The following is a 26,293-nucleotide window of genomic DNA, read 5'->3' as shown; positions in this document are numbered from 1 at the left end:
GATATGAGTGGATGTTGGCAAACTTATTTTGTTCAAGCTATTATGCAATAATTCACAAGTTAAAATACAGTGAATAGGAAATTAACAAAATACCACTATAACCTTAATTGTCATGCCCTCATTTTGAAAGTCAAGGATAGGTAATTCATTTATTCGTGTTCAAGATTAATTCATAACTGCACCATTTTTACCTTACATAAAATGCAATGGCTGCAGTTATCACTCCATGAAAGCATGTTGGGAAAGTGGAAATGGATACAAGTTCATCAAGGTACAAAAATTAAGTATTCAAAAGCAACTATAATTAAAACAAGTTTAAGCTCTCTAATGTCACCACATATAACTCATATTAACTTATCTATAACCTTTTTCTCGCTTTCATACAAATGGTTTATTAGGGAATTAGGGTTCATGAAAGAATTTCAGTCACTCTTTAATATATCTATTTGATGGTACACATTCAAGATTTGCTTTGAAAAATTCTCATGAACAAATTTGACAATATTGTACCTATATTTTAATTGACAATAGTTAATGTATTATGGATTTGTATGGCTTCAGTTATATTCAGATAATGCATCAGTTCAGTGAACTGAAGAATAACAAGCACATGAATAACAAGTGTGTAATGTGGAATCAACAAGGAAAGCTTGAGGGAGAAGGAACTGTTTAGAAAGCAGAAGAAATAGAGGCCAAGAAATTCCTTCACACATCTTCGAAAAACAAAATTTTAAGTAATTAAAACTAGGCGTAACCTGATTTTAAGTAATGCTGCATCTAGTTCTGGGCCTCTTAGTAAACGTAACTCGATTTTCCCACAGAATTTTTGTCAGCAGTAGAATACTTTCCCACAGCATCTAATCTCCCTTTAATAGATATACACACTGCAACAAAAATCATCTCCAGTATGCACTTTAACCCTCCTAGTCTGAAAAATAGTAATTCTTATCTACCCACAAAAGGAACCGGCTAATCTTATTTTGTTGAAGCCATTCCATATAAAGAATTACAACTACATTCTTTGGTATCACTGAGACCCCTGACCAACAATGATCTTGAAGACAAGCTCACAAGTAGGTCTGGACTGCTATGGCCGTGGAGAGCAAGGACACGGTACTTCTATTTCCTAATCCCCAGATCATTCCAGGTGTTGCTGCATATTATTACTACAAGTAAAAGCTGTTTACTGCTGTGTTAAGGAAGCCACCCCAACAGTAGAATCAGACAAAACTTCATCTCTTTTTCTTCTAACCTATAAGAGAAATTTGATTTGGGCATGAAAATGTCTGTGTGGTAGGCTTTCCCAAAATGTCTGCATTCATAAATTGTATTAATGTAGTAATACTCCTTAAAGAGAGCCCCTTAGCAACTTCCTACCAGAAACACTGACCATAGTTTTGGAAATCTCTTGAATTGCTTGTAATGTGGTAGGCCTATTTCAAAGGTGTCTCCTGAGTCATAGCTTCAAGGCCGAGTTCTGGTAGTTGCATGATCTTGAAATGGATCGATATAGTGGTACTAGGGAAGCTGACACTAGGATATCCAAGAAACTGAGAATACTACATTTGATTGCAAACTTTATGGTACTTAAAAAGAGCAAAAGGATAATCCCCAATGCTGATTATCATCATTATTTTACAAGTAGTTAAGCAATTTCTCGTGTAGTACATTAAAGAATCAGAACCATTGATGGGATTTAGGTACAGTTGAGGTTGCTTAGACTAATAAAATCTCCTTAGAGAAAGAGAGATGTAATTTATATTTGTGATATTAGGTTGCATGCTCAAGCCATTTTCCGGTTCACCCACCATGTTTTTGAGACTGGTGTTCAGCAGACAACAGAAGATTAATATTTTGAAAGTAGTGAAACACTTTAAGAGAATTGCAGAAGAGGGCATTGCATATCTCACAAGGATCAAGAAGAAGTATGTATTTCCAACTCAGATGAATGATTTGGAGAGAACTTGAAGCAATCCATGCACCTACTGCCATCATTCTTCAAGATGGCAGCGGTCTTGAAGCAACAATGAATTACTATAATGCATTAAGTATATGATACATATTGAAAATACTGATAAACTTACATTTGCTCATTTCCATTCAACATGCCAGAGAAATTTTTAAAAGTTAATTCATTAGTAGACAATTCAACATTTCCTCTTCTCTCAACAATGATGCCATAAAAATCATGGCAAAATATGAAAAAGATCTTAAATTTAAGATCTTCAATTTCATTGAAGATATACAGTTGTAAAGAAGGTCATCATATTCCCTAATTGGTTTTCTTACACTGATCATGGGATGAATATGGAGCTTTACTATCCCCTATCCAGCTTAACTCTACTTTAAACCATCTGCCTGCACCTCAAATAACTACCATGATTGGCAAACTATTAAAAGCCAACTTAAAATAAGAGCATTTGTAGCTTCTCTTACCATAAAAAAACTGTTTCCTCTACCAGAAACACATTTCACAGTTTTCAACACTCATTTAAAACAACATAAGTAAAATTCTCCTCATACAACACAAAACAAACTAAACTTACTGAGCTAGTCTCTTAAAATCATAAGTGTTTTTCTCCTGCAGACATAGTGTTAAATATAAAATTAGGTTTCACTTGTACAATTTGTGGATACAACATGGTTTATTGGGGAGTGAAGGCTCACCACCATCTCAACTCATACATGGAAAAAAGATGCTAGGTACGAGATAGCGAAGAAGAACTTGCACTTATGGAACTGAACAGTAACACGAGTCTTCTGGGCTGAGCTTTGTTGATGCATCTATTGCAATTAAAGCTGAAACTTGTCAAAAGACCAGAATGAGGGGTTTTATGAATAACAGTGGTATAAACTGATCTTGAATAAGTGAATGGATACACATATCTCAGGTCATACCAAATAGAACAAAACTCTATCTTAGCTAATAGTAAAATTAAAAACTAATGAAGCCTAGATTAGGCAACATAAATTCAAAAAACATAAATCAGTCACCATACAATTAACCAATATAATATGAAAATTGAGCCAGCAAGCAGTAATCCCCATCACCGATAAATTAGTTGGAAGAACTGATTAACAGGTGATGGGGATCACCACTTGCTGGCTATCCTAACTACCCTCAAGAAATAGCTGGCAAGTCATCTTCCTGAACTACTAGATATCCTGTGGTGCAGGAAAGCTGGCAGTTAGGGGGTTTCTGCATTCATTTCTAGTTTTGATGATAGGAGAGCAATAAACCTCTAACTTAGAAAGAACCTGCAATGTTGCACGTACCTGCTGCCTTCATCCTTTCAGGAAGGTTTTTGGTTTGGCAAATGCTGTTATTACTATAGCACAGATTGTACAAAGTAGGCAGTGGGGGGACAGGTTGCATGCTTATAGGATGGTAGATTCAAACAGGTTGTTTACATGAATAATGTTAACCTTTCAATGCTGTTGGAAGCTGCACTTATCCTCACAAATGGAGAAAATTCTGTGAGACAACATCATGCAGCAATGGTGGATGTCCAATAAGTCACTTGCCACAGTCTCTGACCTGCTCCTGCAGCAACAAAATTTAATTTGCTGGCCAGTGGAGGAGGAAATATGCATGGTGAGTGGACTATCTTGTTGGTATGTGCAACATCCCTGAATATTTCCAGGTAACAAGTAAAATCAGAATCAAATTTAATATCATTGGCATATGTCATGAAATTAGTTGTTTTACGGCAGCAGTACATTGCAATAAATAATAAAAAACTATAAACAATAAACATATATAAAAATATAATTGAATTAAATAAGTAGTGCAAAAAGAGAGGAAAAAAACTCAGGCAGTGTCCATGGGTTCATAGTCCTTTCAGAAATCTGATGTTGGAGGCAGAAGCCATTCCTGAAACGTTGAGTATGTGTCTTCAGGCTCCTGTACCTCCTCTTTGATGGTAGCAATGAGAAGAGGGCACGTCCTGGATTATGGGGGTCCTTAATGATGCTGCCTTTTTGAATCATCACTTTTTGAAGGTGCCGTGAATGCTGGGGAGGCTAGTATAATAAATATGAAAAAATTAAATAAGCAGTGCAAAAAGAGAACAAAAAATAGTGAGGTAGTGCAAATTGGTTTCTTGTCCATTCAGAAATCTGATGGTGGTGGGGAAAAAGGTTGTTACTAAAATGTTGAGTTTGTGCCTTCAGGCTCCTGTACCTCCTCCTTGATGCAATCAAAGAGAAGAGGGCATATCCTGGACGATGGAGTCCTTAATGATGGATACTGCCTTTTGGAAGCATTGTAGCGATGTGCTACACACAGTGCTGAAATAATGAAATAAAGTTGTTTTGAGACTAGTTTATTCAAACATCGCGGCGCTGGCATTTAATCTCTAGCACCCGCCCTCTCTGGGCGTAAATGATGTCAGAGGTGCATTACCAAAGTCTCTCCCCGTGCACTGGCTACTTGTGAGCCGGTTCGCCTGTGCAGAAAGTGGGTTGCCACAGCATCTCCTTTTGAAGGTGTCCTCAATTCTGGGGAGGCTAGTGCCCATGATGGAGCTGGCTGAGTTTACAACTCTCTACAGCTTTTTCCTGATCCTGTACAGTGGCCTGTCCATACCAGAGAGTGATGCAACCAGTTAGAATGGTCTCCAAGGTACATCTGTACTTTTGATCTGCACATTTGATCACAGCAGCATCTACAGGGCAACTAAAAGTTGTTGTCCTTTTTAGACATTTTTTTGAGATGGCATGACTCTGCTGGACATTAAGAACGTAAAAATACTGCAGATCTAACTCCATCAGCGAGTTGCTCGTTGGCAGAGGATCTAAAAGAGCTGGACTTATTGTGCAGCATGATGCTTCCTGCGTCAGAGACATCAGTCCAAAGGAGGTATGTAGTCTAACAGTGAGTGATCACCTTAGTCCTTTTTCTTGTGATTGCAAGATCCTATTGGACATTGTTAATGTAGAATGCTGCAAGCTCAATTTACAGATTTATTGGCGGCTGGTGGTGAGCTGAGTGGCCTTGGTCATACCAAGGACTAGCCCTCAAGCTGTGGTGTTCCCTGTTTTCAGGAGAGAGGCAACAGAGTCAGTGCACTCCATTGGAGATAGCATGGTGTCTAAACTGAAGTTGGTGCTGCCCCTAATGTTGGCTTGGCAGAAGCCAAGCTGTATCATGTTCGACTGCAGATTTCAGCAACATTCATGGACTGTACTTTACTGATAACTTGTGTGTTAAATGTGTTTAGTACTGTGTTTTGCATCTTGGCTCCGGAGTAACACTGCTTTATTTGGCTGTATTCGTGTATAGTTGAATGACAATTAAACTTGAACTATAAACTATGCTGTCGTGCCTCCTTTGTAATGGCATCAATATGATAGGCCCAGGATAGATACTCAGAGATGTTGACATCCAGGAACTTGAAGCTGCTCACCTTTTCCACTACTGATCCCCCTATGAGTGTGTTCCCTCAACTTCCCCTTTCTAAAGTTCACAATCAATACCTTGGTCTTACTGATGTTGAGTGCAAGGTTGTTGCTGTGACACCACTTAACCAACGGATCTATCTTGCTCCTATACACCTACTCATTATTAATTATTCCAATTTATGAAATAGCTTAAGATGACACAGCCTTGAGGAATGCCTCAGCCATGGGAAGGGCTGAAACAAGTGGTTAGGTGAAAGCTGGAAAAGTATTTGAAAAAGAGAGAAAAACATAAGAGAATCTGGGAAATGGTCAGGGAAAACATGCCTATGCTCTACAATTTATAAGAATGACAACTATTTTCATTCAACTATAAAATTCAGATGGGCTTTGACAAGGTTAATATTGAGAAATTCTTGCTCTTGGTTAGTAAGAGTGGATTGTCTCAGATATGGAATCAATCATTTTGTGCTCAAGAGAAACATTTCAAATGAGGTTTCTGAAAGTTTGGATATTTTCAAGACGAGAAGGATAAATATTCAAGGTGGAGATCAGACTTCGGAAGTCCATTGAAACATCAAAGGATATAGGAAATCAAGTGGAATTGAGGTGAAAGAAAGGCAGAAGTCTTGTTGAATTATAAAGCAGTTACAACAACTATCATCTTTTATTCAGTTATTAAGCTGGACTGAAGTTAGTGGATCCCAACATTATAGCTGCCAGTTCTTCAGTGTTTCACCCAGGCTGCTGTCAGGCCCTGGAAGGCACAGGATAGACACACCCTGAAGATTCTAATGGAGGATGAGGTAATTATTTTGGACAAGGTAAGTCAAAGACTGCATAAAAACAAAAGAGAAGGCATATAATATAGGAAATTATTATAGGAATAGTATTCTGGCTGGCTGCCAGTGACTGGTTGTGTTCCACAGGGGCCTGTGTTGGGACCAATCCTTTTTACGTTATGTTTCAATAATTTAGATGATGGAATTGATGGTTTTGTTGCAAAGTTTGCAGATGATATGAAGATCGGTGGAGGGGCAGGTAGCTATAAGGAAGTATAGAGGCCACAGAAAGACAAATTAGGAGAATGGGCAAAGAAATGAAAGGGTTAGTTATTTTCTAAATGGAGAGAAAATACAAAAAAACTGAGGTGCAAAGGGATGGGAGTCCTTGCGCAGGATTCCCTAGAGGTTAATTTGCAGCTTGAATCGGTGGTGAGGAAGGCAAATGCAATGTTAGCATTCAAGAAGACTAGAAATATAAAAGCAAGGATGGAATGCTGAAACTTTATAAAGCAGTGGTGAGGCCTCATTTAAGAGCATTGTGAGCAGGTTTGTGCCCCTTATCCAGAAAGGATGTAGTGAAACTGGAGAGCGTTCAAAGGAGTTTCATGAAAATGATTCCAGGATTGAATGGCTTGTCATATGAAGAGTGTTTGATGGCTCTGGGCTTGTATTCATTAGAATTCAGAAGAATGAGGGTTGAATTCATTGAAACCTATTGAATGGTGAAAGGCCTCGATGGAGTATATGTGGAGAGGATGTTTCCTATGATGGGAGAGTCTAGACCAAAGGATACAGCCTCAGAATAGAGAGGTGTCCTTTTAGGACTGAGATGAGGAATTTTTTTAGCCAGAGTAATGAACCCATTGGAATTCATTGGCACAGACAGTTACGGAGATCATGTCTTTTTTGATATTTAAGGCAGAGGTTGATAGATTCTTGACTGATCAGGGGATGAAGGGATACACAGAGAAGGCAGGAGATTGCGGCTGAGAGGAAAATTGGATCAGCCATGATGAAATGGTGCAGCAGATGCTTAGGGCCAAATGGCCTAATCTTCAGGTCTATATTGCAGAGGCCAGCATGTAAACAAGAAACACAAAAGGTCCTAAAATAGAAAGGAGTGGTATTCAAACTAAATATACAAAGAAATTGTTCAGACAGCAGAGTTCTCTCTTGGGAGACCACCGTCAACTCAAAGCGTGAACAGTTCTCATTCTCCTACCCCACCTCTGCCTCCCCCCACCACACTGATGTTGCTTGAACCACTGAATTCTTCAGTGCAGCAGAGGTCTGAAATCAGAATTTTCCCTCTCCTGCATTTTAAATGACCAAATGCCATCAGAGAGCAAAAAATAAACCTGAGCCAAACTTCTGGTAGAATTAAATAACAATTCAAACTGGGTCCAAGTAAATAAGCCCATCTCTTTTGACTGGATCAAAGAGGCACCCTTCATAATTCTTGACTACCTGACATTTCCAACCTAACATATCAGCAGTTGGGGGCAGGGAAACCACAGAAAATTAAAGGCAACATGTGATCTCACGGAAAATACTGGAGTTCATGGAGTAGTACAAAATGTGTTTTGATTTTTAAATAGCCACCTGAAAAAGGATGAATGGTTGATGATGTTTGGAGAAGGTCACAATGAGCAAGTAACAATAAATGAGCAATTTATTTATTTTACCAATAATCCTTCCTATAAAAACAAAGCTGGGCAATATTTCCTTTACCTCAAAAAGGTGAACTCATTGCTACATCGAGTCTCCCAGATAACAAAAAGCTCAGGTCGATTGAGATCCTTTGCAACATTGACTTGGGTAATTACTAATTAACTAAATACAAATTAACCTCTCCCCTGATCCATAGTGCCAGGCTGGCGTACTTCAATATACACTGCAACTTTACAGTCGTACAGATCAAGTGCAGGTACATATTTCATTGGATTCAATGCTTGAAGGCAAAACCAGCAATAAATCAGGGAGGAAACCAGGATACAACACCATGAAACAGATGAAACAAGATAGCAGTTTCACAGTGCAGTTCAATGAAGGAATAAGAAGATAATTTTCAGCTTGTGAAGAAAGGAATTGGGATCAAGGAATACATTAAAATATTTAAAATAATTACAACTTAATTAAAATGATATTTGTTTAAATACTGCTGCCTATTAAGGGATCAAAATGGTGGAGTGTTGAGCCCAGATGACTCAGGTTATCGTCACATTCCTGTTATGGGAGAACCATCTTATTGACAGTAACATTCCAAGAATGTTTCCAATCATTCCTAATAAGGTAACTAGTTCTGTGTATTTATATAAAGGTCTTTCAGGAAAACTCAATACATGATATTGATCATTTACAGTGAATGAATTTTACTTAAGAGTAAAGTGAGCACTTCTACCATGAAGTGCATATGCAAGGATCAGATGTCATTTCATGTGAACATTTTAATCTAAACTGTTTTAACTTCATTAAAAATTATTTAAAAACTGATCAAACAATTGCAGACCAAGAGAAAATTAGCATTTAGTACCAAATAACACTCCCTCAAGTCAAATAACCTGGAGCAAATATCTCTGCCTTTCCAGTTAATAACCTATAATTATTAGAAAACTGCAGGATTTTTCAGGTTCAAACAATGGTTTATACTGCAATCAGACTGTGAATGGAGACATATATTAAGCAGAACCCCCCAACCTGGAACAAATGGACAGAATTCCTTACTTCTGATTAAAGAGTAGATTGCATTCACAGAATTATAATCAGAAATAGCATGAAAGTAAACTATTTGACCCCTTACACGAGCAATGCAAAAGAAAGCTATTTATATTATGTTTACTTCATAACCTCTTATGCGAAAAAAAGATAAAACTTCCTTTTTTAATCTAACTCATCATGGCCCTTACACTTTGTCTGCACTGTACTTTCTCTGTAAATGTAACACTACACTCTGTATTCCATTTGTTTTTCCTTTGTATCACTTCAATGTTTTCATGTATGCAAAGGTTTGAATGGCATGCAAACAAAAGTTTATTTTTTTAAAACTGTATCCTGGTACATTTTACAATAATAAACAAACTACCTCTTGGGCCATAGACATAGATTATAGAACATAGAATACAGAAAACCTACAGCACAATACAGGCCCTTCAGCCCATTATACAAGCCTGAAATGTACTTACTTTAGAAATTACATAGGGTTACCCATAGCCCTCTATTTTTCTAAGCTGTATGTACCTATCCAGGAGTCTCTTAAAAGACCCTATTGTATCTGCTTCCACCACCATCGCCAGCAGCCCACACAGTGCACTTACCACTCTGCGTAAAAAACTTACTCCTGACATCTCCTCTGTACCTACTTCCAAGCACCTTAAAACTGTGCCCTCTCGTGTTGACCATTTCAACCCTTGGAAAAAGCCTCTGACTATCCACATGATCAGTATCGGAGAATTACGGAGAGTTATGGTGAATTATATGTTAGACTCAGAGGCTGATGGGGTGGTAGGTGAGGACAAGGGGAACCCTATCCTGAGTGGGGTGGCGGGCAGATGGTGTGACAGCAGATGTGTGTGAAATGGGAAAGATAAAATGGGAGAGAGAAATTTAAGCTATTAAGCAAAATGTGATAGGTAAATCGTACTTCAGTGAGAGTTAGGAGCTGGATAATAAAATTTTGAAACAGAAATATTTAAACTATAGATAGCAGATGAGAGTCTCAAAGCATAATAACAGAGGCAGTGTAGAGTCGAACAATATTACAAGATGGAAGACAGGATCTGTAAAGAAGTGTTCAGTTGATCTGAAACTCATTTCTGGCCCAAATTTAACACCACGACTGAATGATCTGATTTACTTTCAATAAATACCAATGAGAAAGAAAGAATTATAGAGACCCATGTTTGTTGATCCTTCCACAACTTAGTTTAAATAAATTACTGTTTATAAAAAAAATTCTAAGATTTTATTATTTCTGTTTTTAAATAACATTACCACATCAGCAATCTTCCAGTCCTCTGGCACCATGCCTGTAGTGAAAGAGGTTCGGAAAATAATAGACCATGTGCTATTTCCTTCTTTGTTGGCCAGCAATATTTTATCTAGGCTCAGTGTATCCTCTAAGAACATTAAGTCCCTTAATACACCCGCTCTCTCCCAATGGTTACCCTTCCCCTGACATTTAGAGTCAAACTATGGAAACTAGGTCCTTCTGTCCAACAAGTTCATGACAACCAAGAAGCTAATCATATATACAAAAGAAACACAAAAGAATGAAATGAAAAATGGCACACATCAAGACAGACAAACAACCAATGTGCAAAAGAGAACAAACTGTGCAAACACAAAAAAGGATAATAAATAATTAATATCGAGAATATTAGACGGAGTCCTTGAAAGTGAGTCCATGAGTTGTGAACAGTTCAGTGCTGAGGTGAGTGAAGTTACCCTCTCTGATTCAAGAACTTGATGATTGAAGGGTAATAATTGTTCTGGAACCTAGTGGTGCGAGTCCTGAGGCCCCTGTAACTCCTTTTTGATGGCAGCAGCGAGAAGAGAGCACGGCCTGGACGGCGAGGGTACTTGCTGATGAATTTTGCTTTCCTGAGACTGTACTCCTTGTACATGTGCGCAATGGTAGGGAGGGGAGGGCTTTACCTGTGATGGACTGGGCTGTATCCACTACTATTTTATACGTTTTTCCATTCCAATGGAAGTGTTTCCATTGCAAGCAATGACGCAACAGTCAGTATACTCCACATTGTACATCTATACAAGTTGTCAAAGCTTTAGGTAAGATGTCAAATCTGTGCAAACTTCTAAGAAAGTAAAGGTGGTACTATGCTTTCTTTGTATTGACACTTATGTGCTGGACCCAGGACAGATTATGTGAAATTATACCACCAAGGAATTTAAAGTTGCTGACCCTCTCCACTTCTGATCCCCTGATGAGGACTGGATCTCTCCTCTTGTTGTCAATAATTAGCTCCTTGGACTTGCTAACATTGAATGAGAGGTAGTTGTAGCACCACTCAGACAGATTTTCAATCTCCTTCCTATCTGCTGATTCATCACCACCCTTGATTTGGCTAACAAAAGTGGTGTCATCAGCAAACTTGATTGTGGTATTTTACAGCCTCACAGTCAAAGTACAAATCAATTAGAGCAGGGGGCTAAGCACACAGTCTTGTGATGCACCTGTGCTGATGGTAATCTTGGAGCAGATGGATGTCAATCTTAAATAACTGGGGTCTACAGATGAGGAAATTATGGATTCAGTTACACAGGAGGTATTGAGACCTAGGTCTTGGGGTTTATTCATTAATTTTGAAGGGATGATAGTACTGAATGCAGAACTGTAGTCAACGAAGAGTACACTGATATATACATCTTCATTGTCCAGACGTTCTAGAGTTGAGTGGAGAGCCAATGAAATGGCATTTACTGTTGACCTGTTGTGATAGTAGGCAAACTTCTTATCCATTTCCCCTCAATAAAGGGAAAACATCTAGTCTGAACTTTTGCAATTACCTTCAAGACTGCTTTTCATTGACCTGATGTTGATATAAGTAACTGTCTCCAGTTTATGTTTGATAAATTATTATGCTGCTAAGTACAACTTGACTAAATGTAACTATTATGATGACAGTCTCCAAAATGCTTCCACAATATTTTCTTTTTCATTTGGCAACATGATTCCCTAAAACTAAGTCCTGCCAAAGGGTCTCAGCCTGAAACGTCAACTGTACTTTTTTCCACAGATGCTGCCTGGCCTGAGTTCCTCCAGAGTTTTGTGTGTTGCTTGGATTTCCACCATCTGCAGATTTTCCCATTTGCCACTGCTATTTCTCTTTTGCTGCACGTGCTGTGTACTCATTAAGAAACAAATTCAGTTCAAACCTTTCTTCATGTTGTTACTATTCTAGTTAATGTTAGGATATCTGAAATTAACTATTACTGGACTATATCTGGTACTTCTCAAACATGTGACTACATATTTCGTCGTCTACCTCCCTCCGATAGTGAGGGTCTGCAGATACTACTGGCAGTGTCATTGCCTCTTGTTTAATCCCTAAAGTCATCACAGCTTGACCAGTTCCTTAATCAAGAATACTACATCTCATATTTCACACCTATCTCATTCATCACCCTGTCAGCAACATTCTATCCAGAAGTACTGAATTCTTATTCACTGCAGCTCTCCTGCCTTACTGGTGCCACTGGTACAGCTAATGTCCTTACTACCAAGACCCAATACAATTGAATAGTTAGCAACACTGAAGAGTGGGCTCTGGCTCTGTTCTTTCAAGAAGGCATTGACTTTTACTGCCTTTAGAGGGTGGTGTGATGAATTGAGGGTATTTCTGCACTCTCCACCCCATCTGGTCTTTTCTATCTTCAAATGATTAGGCTATGGAATTACATCTCCTTAAGCATGTTTGACTATGTAATATTCAGCTTCATGAATGCATTGTAGTGAACATTTGCTCTTGGTCTCTTGGAAAATTGGATCCTGAGCACTTGTAGTTGTCAACATTTCCAGCATTTGGCTGTCCTGGATGTCAGAAGCTTCCTTGATATGCCACATGACAAAGAAGTGTACTTGATGAGACTGAGAGCCCTGTCATGTTTATATTCAGTAAAATCAAATTGCACTTTGAGTTATCACTTAACATTGGGCTGTTTTAATGTTGGAATAAATTTTTTTAAATTAAAGTTATCTTGTAGCAAAGAAAAGCAGGCTGGCTTCCTCCATTCACTAACTGGCTACATCTATCAGATTCAATGTCAGAGGGTCTCCAGTAGCAGAATGATCCCACCAGTGGTCAGAAGGCAGGCAGTGAGCACCTCCCCTTTTCATTCGTCTTGATGTTTCAATCTCCTTTGTCACTTTAATCTGCAAATAATGGAAGATTTAATCGGTGAAACGGAGTCAAACAGTGGCTTCCGTCCCATTCCGCAGCCTCCTCACCTTGATGCTCATGCTCACTGACTCCCAGAATCCTCTTGGGGACAGCAAAGTGGTCGATCACCCAAACGATCTCTAAACAGTCTCCAAATTGCAGATTCCAACTGTTCCAGAAACATTCAAGACGAAAAACAGACATGAAGGTAGTAAAATAAATAGTTTCATGGTCTATCCACAATATGTTGACTGTGGAAGCATTATATGCGGATGCCACCTTGGCAAGTCCAACTCCATGCTGACTATCATGTGTTACGAATGAGGAGCAACTCTGATGGGCAGAAGGGTGCAGAGTTGCCCCCCCCCCCTTTTTGAGAATCGCAAAATCGTTACTATTTCAGGTCTGATACCAAGGAAATGAGAGAGAGACAACGCAGGGATACACAAAAGTGGAATGTCTCCTCCTAACAAAAGCGGAACGGAACCACTGATTACTGCTATGGTCTCTTGGAGAAGGAATTGTGTATTGAGTACTGTTCTATTCATTGAAACCCCTCAGGGGGCAACCAGAGTGGTCTGGTTGATGAGCTGCATCATCCCAACCTGATTGACACCTGAGACCCCGTGAGTGGGGATAAAAGTAGGGTCTGGGGGAGCACCCCTCAGTCGCACCATGAGAGACACTACAAGACCAGTGGGGGCTTGTGTGTGTGTCCACCCTTGCCTGGGTGACAAGTCCACCACGGAAGAACGGTCTAGCTAAAGGACGGAGGGCCACAACAACAACGCATCGACGGATCAAGATCTTAAAGGAAAGTCGGCAAGTCAATAGCTGTTACTCTGTCTCTCTCTCTCCCAACAATTGCAACACAGTGATCAACAACTACTGCAGCCTGCATGAACTGAAATGAACTTTATATTTCCATCGGACAATTCATTATCCCCTAGACAACGATAGAGCTTATTTCTTATTGATTATTATTATACCCGCACTTTTAGGTTTAGTATTGATGACGTATATTATCTGTATATTTGCATTGATATTATTTTTGTGTATTTTTACTAATAAATACTGTTAAAAATAGTATCACCAGACTCCAACGGATACTCCTATCTTTGCTGGTAAGATACCCAGTTATGGGATTCGTAACAACTTGGGGCCTCGTCTCGAGATTTGATACCAAATTGGAGACCCAGTGAATAGGGCTTTTAAGTCCAGACTTGCATCTGGTTGCGCAGGTAACCAGACAAAAACCAGCAAAGATGGACGTAGACGAATTTACACAAAACCCGACTTTGAAGGCGCTAGAGGAGGCCACAAAGACGGACTTGGTAAATATTGCGAAAGGACTGAATCTCGCAGAGGTGAGGTCGTCATTGAAAAACTGGGAGATGCGGAGGGCCGTAACTCAGTATTATATTGAGAAGGATGTGTTTTCGGCTGAGGTATTAGAACAGATCCCTGAAAAGGTACCAGTATTGGGACGGCTCAGTTAGAGTTGGAAAAATTAAGGTTTGAACAGAAGAAAAGGGAGTATGAGCTCCAGCTAAAGGAGTTAGAGGCGAAGAGGGAGCATGAAATTAAGATAAAACAGCTGGAAGCAGCTGAAAAGGAGAAGGAAAGAGCTGAAAACCAGAGGGAGCATGAACGTAGGTTACAACAGCTAGAAGCAGACAAAAAGGAAAAGGAGAAACAGAGGCAGCATGAGCTGGACATGGAGAAGTTAAAGCAAGAGAGAAGGGCCCAAGGGGCGGACCGAGAAGAGAGGTTTAATGTTAGCAGGGAGGTTAGGTTAGTACCTCCGTTCGAGAAGACGGATGTTGATAGTTATTTCTTGCATTTTGAAAAGGTGGCAGTGAATCAGAAGTGGCCCAGAGATCAGTGGGTGGCATTGTTACAAAGTGTGTTAAAAGGGAAGGCACAACGGGCATATGTGGCGTTGTCTGTGGAGGAGGAGGAGTATGAGAATTACGAGGAAGTAAAACAGGCCATTCTTCGGGCCTACGAATTGGTACCTGAGGCATATAGACAAAAGTTCAGAGATTTAAAGAAAGTGTGGAATCAGACGTATGCAGAGTTTGCCTGTGAGAAGGGTGTGCTCTTGGATTGTTGGTGTGTGGCTGAAAGGGTGGAAGAGGATTTTCGGCGTTTCAGAGAGTTAATTCTGATTGAGGAATTTAAAGGTTGTGTTTCGGATGATATCCGGATGTATTTGAACGAGAAGCCGAATAAGTCCATATCAGAATTTGCCAGGTTCGCAGATGAATATGCCCTAACCCACAAGACAAAGTTTTCCTCAAATAAGAGTTACCAGAAAGACCCTAGGAACGGTAGAAAAAGCCCGCTGGCTGAGGCAGAGATTCAGCCGGGAGCTAGTGGTAAAAGTAAGGAGGAAGAAAGGCAGGCTGGCAGGACGGTTCCTGGCTTGACCTGTTTTAATTGTGGAAAGGTTGGTCATATTGCATCTAAGTGCTTTGCTCCGAGGAAGGAGACAGGAAAAGAGAATGCAGCAGTCCCTACAGGGTGTATTGTGTCGATCAGCAAATCGACGACAAAGCTCCAGGTAGATAAAATACGAGAGGGGCGTGAGAAATTTATTTCAGAAGGGGCCGTGTCTGTGAAAGAGGGAGAAACACCAGTTCCAGTGCGGATCTGGAGAGATACTGGAGCTGAGCAGACATTGATTCTCAGTAAGGTACTAGATTTTGGTCCTGAGATTGGAGAGGCATAGGAAAAGGGACAGAAACTGTGCCTTTGCATAGGATCATTATAAATTGTGATCTGGTATCTGGACCAGTTGAAAAAGGGGTGCGATCAGAATTCCCGAGAGCTGGCGTGGACGTCCTTCTTGGTAATGATTTAGCAGGGGGTGAGGTGTGTTTAGCAATGAAGCTGACGAGCAAGCCTGTAAGTGTTGAGGACCCGCCCCTAGGTTCCAAGATCTATCCCACATGCGCGATCACTCGCATGTCGAGAAAGGCAGCTGAGAAAGAGACCAGTTTAAATCAGTCCAGTATCGATTTGGCTGAGACGTTTTTACCGACCCTGTACCAAGAGGGGTTAGAGGATGGTAAAACAGAGAATAGGGAGGTGAAAGAGAGTAAAAGAGAAGAGGTAGACCTACCCTTAGCCAAGAGGGAATTTATAGAGGCATGGAGTGAAAATGAGAAACAGATAAGGCTGTTAGAAGGTCCAGGGTTGGACATGGATGATCTGTCTGGCTTGACAGAACTGTTTGAAGAAGTTGAAAATTTTAAATGTGCTCCCGATAATGAAATTAGGGTAGTCCTAGATGAAAAGGATGCCATTACCTTGAAGGAGTCTGCTGGGTTAGCAGATGAGGTTATTTTAACCTGTAGGGTTGAGTTTACTCCGGAAGGGAGTTGCCCAGAGAGTAACTGGGAGGATCAGGGGAACTTAGAATTTGAAAAGGGGACGGGTATTGAAAGCCTGGAAGAGGCAGATGTCCCGCCTGAGTGTGTTCAAGATGTGGATGCACATGGTACTGAACCTAGTAATGAAACTCAGGAAAAGTCTGAGGTATCTGATTTAGTTGAAAAGGAATGCAGTCCTTTCAGGTCAGATGGACTTGGTTCAGTGAAGAAAGTTAACACCTTGGTACTAGTGGGAAGTGAGAATTCCCAGTTGTTTGTGTTAGAAGGTGTGTTAAAAGTTAGTGAGGAGATAAAAGGTGATGATGTGAATATTATTGAAGGAAAAGGGAAAAGTGTAGTTCCTAAATTGAATAAAGAAAATTTAAAGTCTGGATTGGCATCAGAAGCAGTAACCAGGCTGAAGGAACAATGGCTTGTTAACAAGGTGCCTGTGAATCAAGTACAGTTTGATTTGGAATGTAAAGGTACCCCACTCGCTAATGTTATTTAAGTGTGTGCTGTGAAGAGGCAGAATTTGAGATGTTGTTTGGACAAAGAGGGATCACTTGCAGATGTTAAATTGAAAACTAATAGAATGAAGGGTCCTGAAGATAAAATTAATGACTTGCTTAAAAATAAAGAACTGTATGAAAGTTCAGAAGATGGGCTAAGTTTGGAAAACATTGTTGATAAAATAACTCCTATGAAAGGAGTATGCAAAAGCCTATTCCACACTGGTGAGCAAGCTAACCACGTGAGAGTTAAGTGGAAAAGAGGCAAAGGTTGACAAAATGCCACTTTAAATAACAGGATCTGGTTTTGAGGGATTTCGACAAAGCATGTAAATAATAAAGACAACACCATGGAAGATTGACTGTTGAGTTTAAAAGTGAAATAAAGATTAGTATTTGCATAAACTTTTGTAATGTACTACAGAATAATCACACATGTATTCGTTCACATTTTGTATTATACACTTAAGATCACAACTCTTTAGTTTTGTTTTGCTGAAGAAAAGGAATAAAAGTAGGTGGTTATTAAATTGGAGTCTGATGCTACAGGAATTTATTAAGAATTTGATATTAAGATACAGCATATTAAAGGAAGTGATCATGTGCTCGCTGACTGTTTATCTAGATGCTAAATTGAACGCATAACTGTATTACTCTGTAGTGAAAACTCTTTTGTACTGTGTTAGATTCTGAAATTCTGTAAGACTGTGTATTAGTTAATTTTCCCCTTTTGGGTGAAAATTCTTAAAAGGATGGGGGTGTTACAAATGAGGAGCAACTCTAATGGGCAGAAGGATGCAAAGTCGCCCCCCCCCCCTTTTTTGAGAATCGCAAAATCGCTACTATTTCAGGTCTGATACCAAGGAAATGAGAGAGAGACAACGCAGGGATACACAAAAGTGGAATGTCTCCTCCTAACAAAAGCGGAACGGAACCACTGATTACTGCTATGGTCTCTTGGAGAAGGAATTGTGTATTGAGTACTGTTCTATTCATTGAAACCCCTCAGGGGGCAACCAGAGTGGTCTGGTTGATCGGTTGCATCATCCCAACCTGATTGACACCTGAGACCCCGTGAGTGGGGATAAAAGTAAGGTCTGGGGAACACCCCTCAGACGCACCAGGAGAGACGTTACGAGACCAGTGGGGACTTGTGTGTGTGTGTCCACCCTTGCCTGGGTGACGAGCCCGCCACGGACGAATGGTCTAGCTAAAGGACGGAGGGGTCATACGTGAATGGCCACAACAACGACGCATCGACGGATCAAGATCTTAAAGGAAAGTCGGCAAGTCTATATATGTTACTCTCTCTCTCTCCAACAATTGCAACACAGCGATCAACAACTACCGCAGCCTGCATGAACTGAACTGAACTTTATATTTCCATCGGACAATTCATTATCCCCTAGACAACGATAGAGCTTATTTCTTATTGATTATTATTATATCCGCACTTTTAGGTTTAGAATTGATGACGTTTATTATCTGTATATTTGCGTTGATATTATTTTTGTGTATTCTTACTAATAAATACTGTTAAAAATAGTATCTCCAGACTCCAATGGATAGTCCTATCTTTGCTGGTAAGATACCCAGTTACGGGGTTCGTAACACACGCATCCAGCTTCAATAGTTCATTCCCCTCCATAGATGCAGTCTGATTTGCTGAGATCCTCCAGCGTTTTCTGTGTGTTGCTCAAGATTTTGCAGGTCTGCAGAAACTCTCATGTTTTCCATTTAATCTAATCCCATTTTAGTTGTCACATATTTCTATCATCTTTCCCAGATTCTAAGACTCAGCTACATACTATGAGCAATTTACATTGCCATTAACCTGCAAATTGCATGTCTCCATACATGGGAGGAAACCAGACCACCCGGGGTAAACTGATGAGATTATTGAGAGAATGTACGAACTTCCTTTGAGGTCAGGAGTAGAGGCAATAGCTTCCTATGAACTATGCTGCTGTGTCTGAATTTTGCACTTCACTTAAGTGCAAACACTATACAAACAAAACATTTTAGTAACATAACTTTTCGGCTTTCCCAAATTTCTTCAGTCCTGCCAAAGGATTTCAGCCCAAAACGTCGACTGTACTTTTTTCCATAGATGCTACCTGGCCTGCTGAGTTCCTCCAGCATTTTGTGTGTGTTGCTCAAATTTATTAAGTGCTTGCTTAGCTTCTGCTTTCAGGATCAATTAGCAAATCAAATAATCAGTAATAGCTGATCACGTGGTTAAATATTAGTTTCTACTGGCTGGCAAATTTTTAGCATTGACTAATCATGTAAAAGAAACACAGCTAAAATACATCTTAAATTTCAAGTTAAAGTCTTAAATACAAATCCAAAACAAGATTTCATTGATCAGAATTTCAAACATGCCCAAGCTTACCAAATTCTTGGCATTTGCAGTCTGTTGAAATTCCAGTCCACTGAAGTGCAACCCCTCTGAGCTGAGTACCATCAACAAGCATGTAAAAACTGATACAATTTTGTGATGCTGCCATGGGCACCCAGTAGTTGAGTAATAGGAAAGAGTGACGGTGAAGGATAGGGATACTGCGTGCAGAGATAACAATGCAGGAATAAGAGGAGATTTCATTGCAGTTGATTCCCTGATAAGCATAGAATCAGGACAGTGCATCACACCAGGCTAGATTATGGTGGCATGGCATCACCTTTGTCACAATTTATATATCATTAGTGAATTTATTATGAGCCATTTCAGTGCTGTGGCAGGGCTGATAAACTAAAGGGGAGGAAAAGCCAGGCATAAATTCAGCATAAAACAAGTCTAGAATTGAACTTTAAATGAAGGTTGTTCACAGAACCATACAGCACAGAAACAAGCCCTTGTAACCCACTCATCCCTGCAATTTTGATGTCAATCTACTACACTATCACCATTTACCTGCATCTGGCCTACATCTCTCTTAGCCCTTCTATCACAATACCTGTCCAGATGCCTTTTAAATGTTGTAATTGTTAATTTCCTCTACCACCTCCTCTGGCAGTTTGTTCCAGATAACCACTGCTCTGTGTGGGAAAAAAATCTTACTCCTCAGAACTCTTCTCTCACCTTAGACATATACTCTCTAGATTGCAGACTCCCCTTCCCTGGGGAAAAAGTACTATCTATCTTAGTTATGCCCCTCATAATTTTATAAGCTTCTATAAGGTTATCTATCACATAATGTGCCAATGTGAATAAACACAGCCTTTTATTTTTTCTACATTCCTGCCCTCCATTCCAGAAAATAACTTGGTGAATCTCCCCTGCACTATCCCCATCGCCACCACATCTTTCCTGAAATGTATTAACCAAACTGTGCACAAAAGCCCAAGTACAATTGAACAGATGTTCTGTGCAGACATAATATCATGCACCAACTATTATACCAAATGCCTTAGGTTGTGAAGGCAAAGCATACCAAATGCCTTCTTCATTGCCAAATAGACACTGATACAGAATGGCTATACTAGCTTTAGAGCTTATTTTCTTCCTTCAAATATGAGTGAAGAGATTTTATAAAATAAAGCATTTCAGAGTTCTGAAGAACTATTACAATTTCAGTAAAATCAATGGCACTTTCAAAATACACAGTATTATCTTGCTATTCTTTCCTTAAATCGGTGACAATTATAGTGATATTTAGAACTAATTTGAATTTCCATTTTAAAGCCCATAGAGTAGAATACAGTATGCATAGCAGTTAATGTCAAACCAACTTTCCCTGTGACCTTGTAATCCTGAAATTAGCTTTGAATTTTTTTCCCCACTGTACACAATAAACTCAAATACTCTTCAAAATTCCCACTCAAGACTATTGATTTTAAGCCATACAAGACTGGCAAATGAACAATATGGAATGGATTATAACAAGAATAATTTCAATCCGGTTAAGAAAAAAATTTGCCCACAACACATCCAATAGTTATAGACAATAGACAATAGGTGCAGAAGTAGACCATTCAGCCCTTCGAGCCTGCACCGCCATTTTGAGATCATGGCTGATCAACTACTATCAATATCTGGTTCCTGTCTTGTCCCCATATCCCTTGATTCCCCTATCCATAAGATACCTATCTAGCTCCTTCTTGAAAGCATCCAGAGAATTAGCCTCCACTACCTTCCGAGGCAGTGCATTTCAGACCCCCACAACTCTCTGGGAGAAGAAGTGGAGGTCAAATCATCAAATCACTATTTCCTTATATTTATAGCCATTCTTACTTTTCAGCATCTTTGCAGGTTTCAACCACTTTGTGTCACAACCCACTCTTTTCTTCAACCTGTGACATCTGGATCAACCTACTAAGCTGTAGTTATTATTAAAGTTTCAAATAATATAAATACAGAAAATACTGTAAATACTACAGGCTGGATGACATTTTTACTTTTAAATTTCACAGATGCTGTTGACTACTTTCAGCATTCACTGTCTTTAGTTTTGACATACAACATCTGTTGTTTTGGATTTCCTTTTGCATAGCAGTGCAAAATTTTTTATCCAATTAAGTGGCTACATTTTACCTTATTTGATAAAGAAGCAGCTGATAGACAGTCAGGATTTGACAGACACCAGCAGTGTCACTATTTCACAATCAGCTACTCAGCCTGCTTCAGAGACTAATTTATGCTTACTGTCGCTTATATTACCTGGTAATTACAGTAGACGTCTACAGTAGACGTAGAGTACTGTATAAGGATCTTAGCAAGGCATTTGATAAAGTACCCCATGCAAGGCTTATTGAGAAAGTAAGGAGGCATGGGATCCAAGGGGGTATTGTTTTGTGGATTCAGAACTGGCTTGCCCACAGAAGGCAAAGAGTGGTTGTAGACAGGTCATATTCTGCATGGAGGTCGGTGACCTGTGGTGTGCCTCAGGGATTTGTTCTGCAAACCCTTCCCTTCATGACTTTTATAAATAACCTGGATGAGGAAATGGAGGGATGGGTTAGTAAATTTGCTGATGACACAAAGGTTGGGGGTGTTGTGGATAGTGTGGAGGGCTGTCAGAGGTTACAGTGGGACATTGATAAGATGCAAAAATGGGCTGAGAAGTGGCAATTGGGGTTCCAGTCAGATCAGTGTGAGGTGATTCATTTTGGTAGATCAAATATAGAAATCAGAACACAGCATTAATGGCAAGACAGTGTGGAGGATCAGAGGGATCTTGGGGTCCAAGTCCATATGACACTCGAAGCTGCTATGCAGGTTGACTCTGTGGTTAAGAAGGCATATGTTGCATTGGACTTCATCAATCATGGGATTGAGTTTAAGAGCAGAGAAGTAATGTTGCAGCTATGTAGGACCCTGGTCAGACCCCATTTGGAGTACTGTGCTCAGTTCTGGTTGCCTCATTACAGGAAGGATGTGGAAACCATAGAAAGGGTGCAGAGGATATTTACAAGGATGTTGCCTGGATTGGGGAGCATGCCACATGAAAACAGGTTGAGTGAACTCGGCCTTTTCTCCTTGGAGCGACAGAGGATGAGAGGTGACCTGATAGAGATGTACAAGATAACGAGAGGCACTGATCGTGTGGATAGTCAGAGGCTTTTTCCCCCAAGGCTGAAATGGCTAGCACTAGTGGGCATTGTTTTAAGGTGCTTGTAAGTAGGTACGGAGGTGATATCATGGGTAAGTTTTTTTTTATGCAGAGAGTGGTGAGTGCATGGATTGGGCTGCTGGCAGTAATGGTGGAGACAGAAACGATAGGGTCTTTTAAGAGACTCCTGGATGGATTTAGATTATTGTCATTTAGAAACCACAAATGCAATGCAGTTGAAAAAATGAGACAACGTTCCTCCACAATGATATCACAAAAGCATATGACAAAACAGACTACACCAGAAAATCCACATAACGTTTGGCAATCCCCAATCCAGAGTCCAGAGAGGCTGCTGTGTATTAATATTGCACTACCGTCTTAGCGTGTTCCCCGGAAAGGAGCTCCAAATCCATCAGACAAACAAGACCAAAAACTAAAGCTACAAGACCTGCACAAAACCACATAATTACAACAGTGTAACAATAGCATAATTGATAAAAAAACAGACCATGGGCACAGTAAAAATAGTCCAACGATGTTAAAGGACTATAAGTTAAAAATAAATCACCACACAATTTCCAGAAGTCCCCAGGGTCCCGACAGACTCGCCATTCCATGCTGGCGGCAGAAGGGAATACCCCTGCTATGGACTTCCACAGCACCGCCCGACAGCCTCGCAGACGCAGCACACACCGAAAGTGACCTGACCGCAGCGGACTCCGAGTCCGTCGAACCTCCGAGCCGACGACCATCCCCTCTGGCACAGCTTCTCCGAGCACCATCCTCTGCCGAGCGTATTAAGACAGCCCCGCCAACGGCCATTGGCAACACGACCCCGAGGACTGGGGGCCTGTTCTTCCCAGCAGAGTCCTGGACCTCAGAGCAACAGCAGCAACGAAGAAGGCATTCCTGGAGATTTCCAGATGTTCCTCCTTGCTCCCACGTCCGTTTACAACCGATTATGATTGTGCATGGCACCCCACTTCACAAATAACAGATAATCAGCTCCAGAGACTTAGAGCTTAGAAAAATAGAAGGCGATGGGTAAGCCTAGGTAGTTCTAAGGTAAGGATATGATTGGCACAGCTTTGTGGGCCGAAGGGCCTGTATCGTGCTGTTGGTTTTCTATGTTTCTATGTTCTATGAATTCTCTCCTGTTAAACATGCAGATCATAAAACAATATTTTCTGCCTCTACTTTCTTAACTACAAATCAATTCCTTTTTGCTTGGCAGCTATCACAGATTAAATATGACCATATGTAACCTTGGTTTCATATTTAATCTGGGAATGAACTCTCAACCACACAGTTCTACAATCAGGGACATGGTGTATTTCACACCTAACATCACCTATGCCAATATACTAATGCTAAAATTCCTTTCCTCATCCAAATCATCTATTTCCTTGCCTTCTCCATTTCTGTAATGTCCTTCTATCTTACACTTCTCCCTACCGAGACACACTGTGGTCTCTTTTAGTAACGGCTCTGCCCATTACTGCAAGAAACTGCAGAGAGCTATGGACAAAATACTGGTGGAACACAGCAGGCCAGGCAGCATCTATAGAAAGAAGCAGTGTTGATGTTTCAGGTTAAGACTCTTTGTCAGGACTAACTGAAAGGAAAGATAGTAAGAGATTTGAAAGTAGAAGGGGGAGGGGGCAATACAAAATGATAGAAGACCGAAGGGGGTGGGGTGAAGCTGAGAGCTGTAAAGGTGATTGGCAAAAGGGATACAGAGCTGGAGAAGGGAAAGGATCATGGGACGGGAGGCCTCGGGAGAAAGAAAGGGGGAGGGGAGCACCAGAGGGAGATGGAGAACAGGCAGAGTGATGGGCAGAGAGAGAAAAAAGGGGAGGGGGATAAAACTAAATATATCAGAGATGGGGTAAGAAGGGGAGGAGGGGCATTAACGGAAGTTAGAGGTCAATGTTCATGCCATCAGGTTGGAGGCTACTCAGATGGCATACAAGGTGTTGTTCCTCCAACCTGACTGTGGCTTCATCTTGACAGTAGAGGAGGCCATAGATAGACATATCAGAATGGGAATGGGATATGGAATTAAAATGTGTGGCCACTGGGAGATCCTGCTTTCTCTGGTGGACTGAGCGTAAGTGTTCAGCGAAATGGTCTCGCAGTCTGCGCCGGGTCTCACCAATATATAAAAAGCCGCACTTGGACGCGGTATACCACACCGGCCAACTCTCACTCTCTCTCTGCCCATCACTCTGCCTGTTTTCCATCTCCCTCTGGTGCTCCCCTCCCCCTTTCTTTCTCCCTAGGCCTCCCGTCCCATGATCCTTTCCCTTCTCCAGCTCTGTATCCCTTTTGCCAATCACCTCTACAGTTCTCAGCTTCACCCCACCCGCTCCGGTCTTCTCCTATCATTTCGCATTTCCCCCCTCCCCCTTCTATTTTCAAATCTCTTACTATCTTTCCTTTCAGTTAGTCCTGATGAAGGGTCTCGGCCCGTAACGTCGATAGTGCTTTGTCCTATTGATGCTGCCTGGCGTTCCACCAGCACTTTGTGTGTGTTGCTTGAATTTCCAGCACCTGTAGATTTCCTTGAGAGAATTATGGATACAGCACAGCGTATCACAGAAACCAGCTACACCTCTATGGACTCTGTCTACACTACTCACTACCTTTGTAAAGCAGCTAACATAATCAAAGATCCCACTCATCCTAGACATGCCCTCTGTTTCCCCTCTTTTACTGGGCCAAAGTTACAAAAGCCTGAAAGAAATTGCCAGCAGGTTCAAGGACAGCTTCTATCTCGCTGTTATAAGAGTATTCAACATTTCCCTGGTCAATAAGATCAATTTTTGACCTCACAATCTACTTTGTTCTGACCTTGCACTTTATTGTCCCTTCCCCTGTGCTCTTCCCCTGAACACTTTATTTTGACAATCAGGCCATTGTTTCCTGCACCATCAAAACCTCATCAATTCTAGAGATATCCCATCCATTGTTACCAAGCTCACAGTTCCCTTAACCCACACTACCCATTTCTACCTCCTATCCAAGATCTACAAACCTGACTGTATGGGTAGGCCCACTGTTTCTGCCTACACCTGCCCCATTGAGCTGTTTCTGCATACCTTGGCTCCATTTTATCCCCCAATTATTTTACTCGTTCAGTCTTTTCCCACTCTAACTAGAAACTGTTCAGTACCAGTCTCTTGTCCCAATTAAGCAGCACAGTATCCCAAATATATAAAGGGAATCCTGGCTATTCTCTCCATTAGGTTTTGTTCTTTAAGAGTTCCCAAATAAGCGGCTGTCGTAATTTAATGATGGTCCAATTCACCAGAATCCACTGCATTGTCAAAGAAATTTCTAAGGCCTTTTACAAATACAGAAACCCCAAGTTAACTAAAGAAAAGTGCCGATCAGGATTATGACACTAGGTGAATGTTTTACTAATGTCTTTAAAAAGGGTGTGCAGTATAGACCTTACTGTTAAAGAGTAATCTCAAAGGCACATACCTCGAAGCTCAGCGCAGTCCACTGTGGAAAAAGTGGAAAAATATGAAAAACAGCCACACTAAGTCAGGCAGCCCCTCTAAATTTACTCGCCAGAGGAGAATAGTACGTGGAAGCGAGGCTACTGTGATGCCAACAGTCATTCTGAGTGAGCTGCTGAAGACAGTGGTTGCAACTGGAGATGAAGTTCAATGGCCCCACAATCTCCAAGGCCTTGCACAAATACGGTATTTATGGAAGAGCGGCAAGGAAGAAGCCCTGGATGGAAAAAAAAGCATA

General features: G+C 40.6%; 1 protein-coding gene across 3 annotated transcripts in view; it reads right to left on the bottom strand.

Annotated features, from left to right (window-relative positions):
• LOC132380184 (GRIP and coiled-coil domain-containing protein 2-like) overlaps positions 1 to 26,293 on the bottom strand; it is a 422,104-nt gene that overhangs the window by 67,865 nt on the left and 327,946 nt on the right. The gene's annotated exons all lie outside the window — the stretch shown is intronic.

Source organism: Hypanus sabinus, chromosome 23 (assembly GCF_030144855.1).
Source record: "Hypanus sabinus isolate sHypSab1 chromosome 23, sHypSab1.hap1, whole genome shotgun sequence".
NCBI lineage: Eukaryota > Metazoa > Chordata > Chondrichthyes > Myliobatiformes > Dasyatidae > Hypanus > Hypanus sabinus.
Note: the sequence above shows the minus strand (reverse complement) of the source record. Positions and strands in the feature narration are given on the sequence as shown.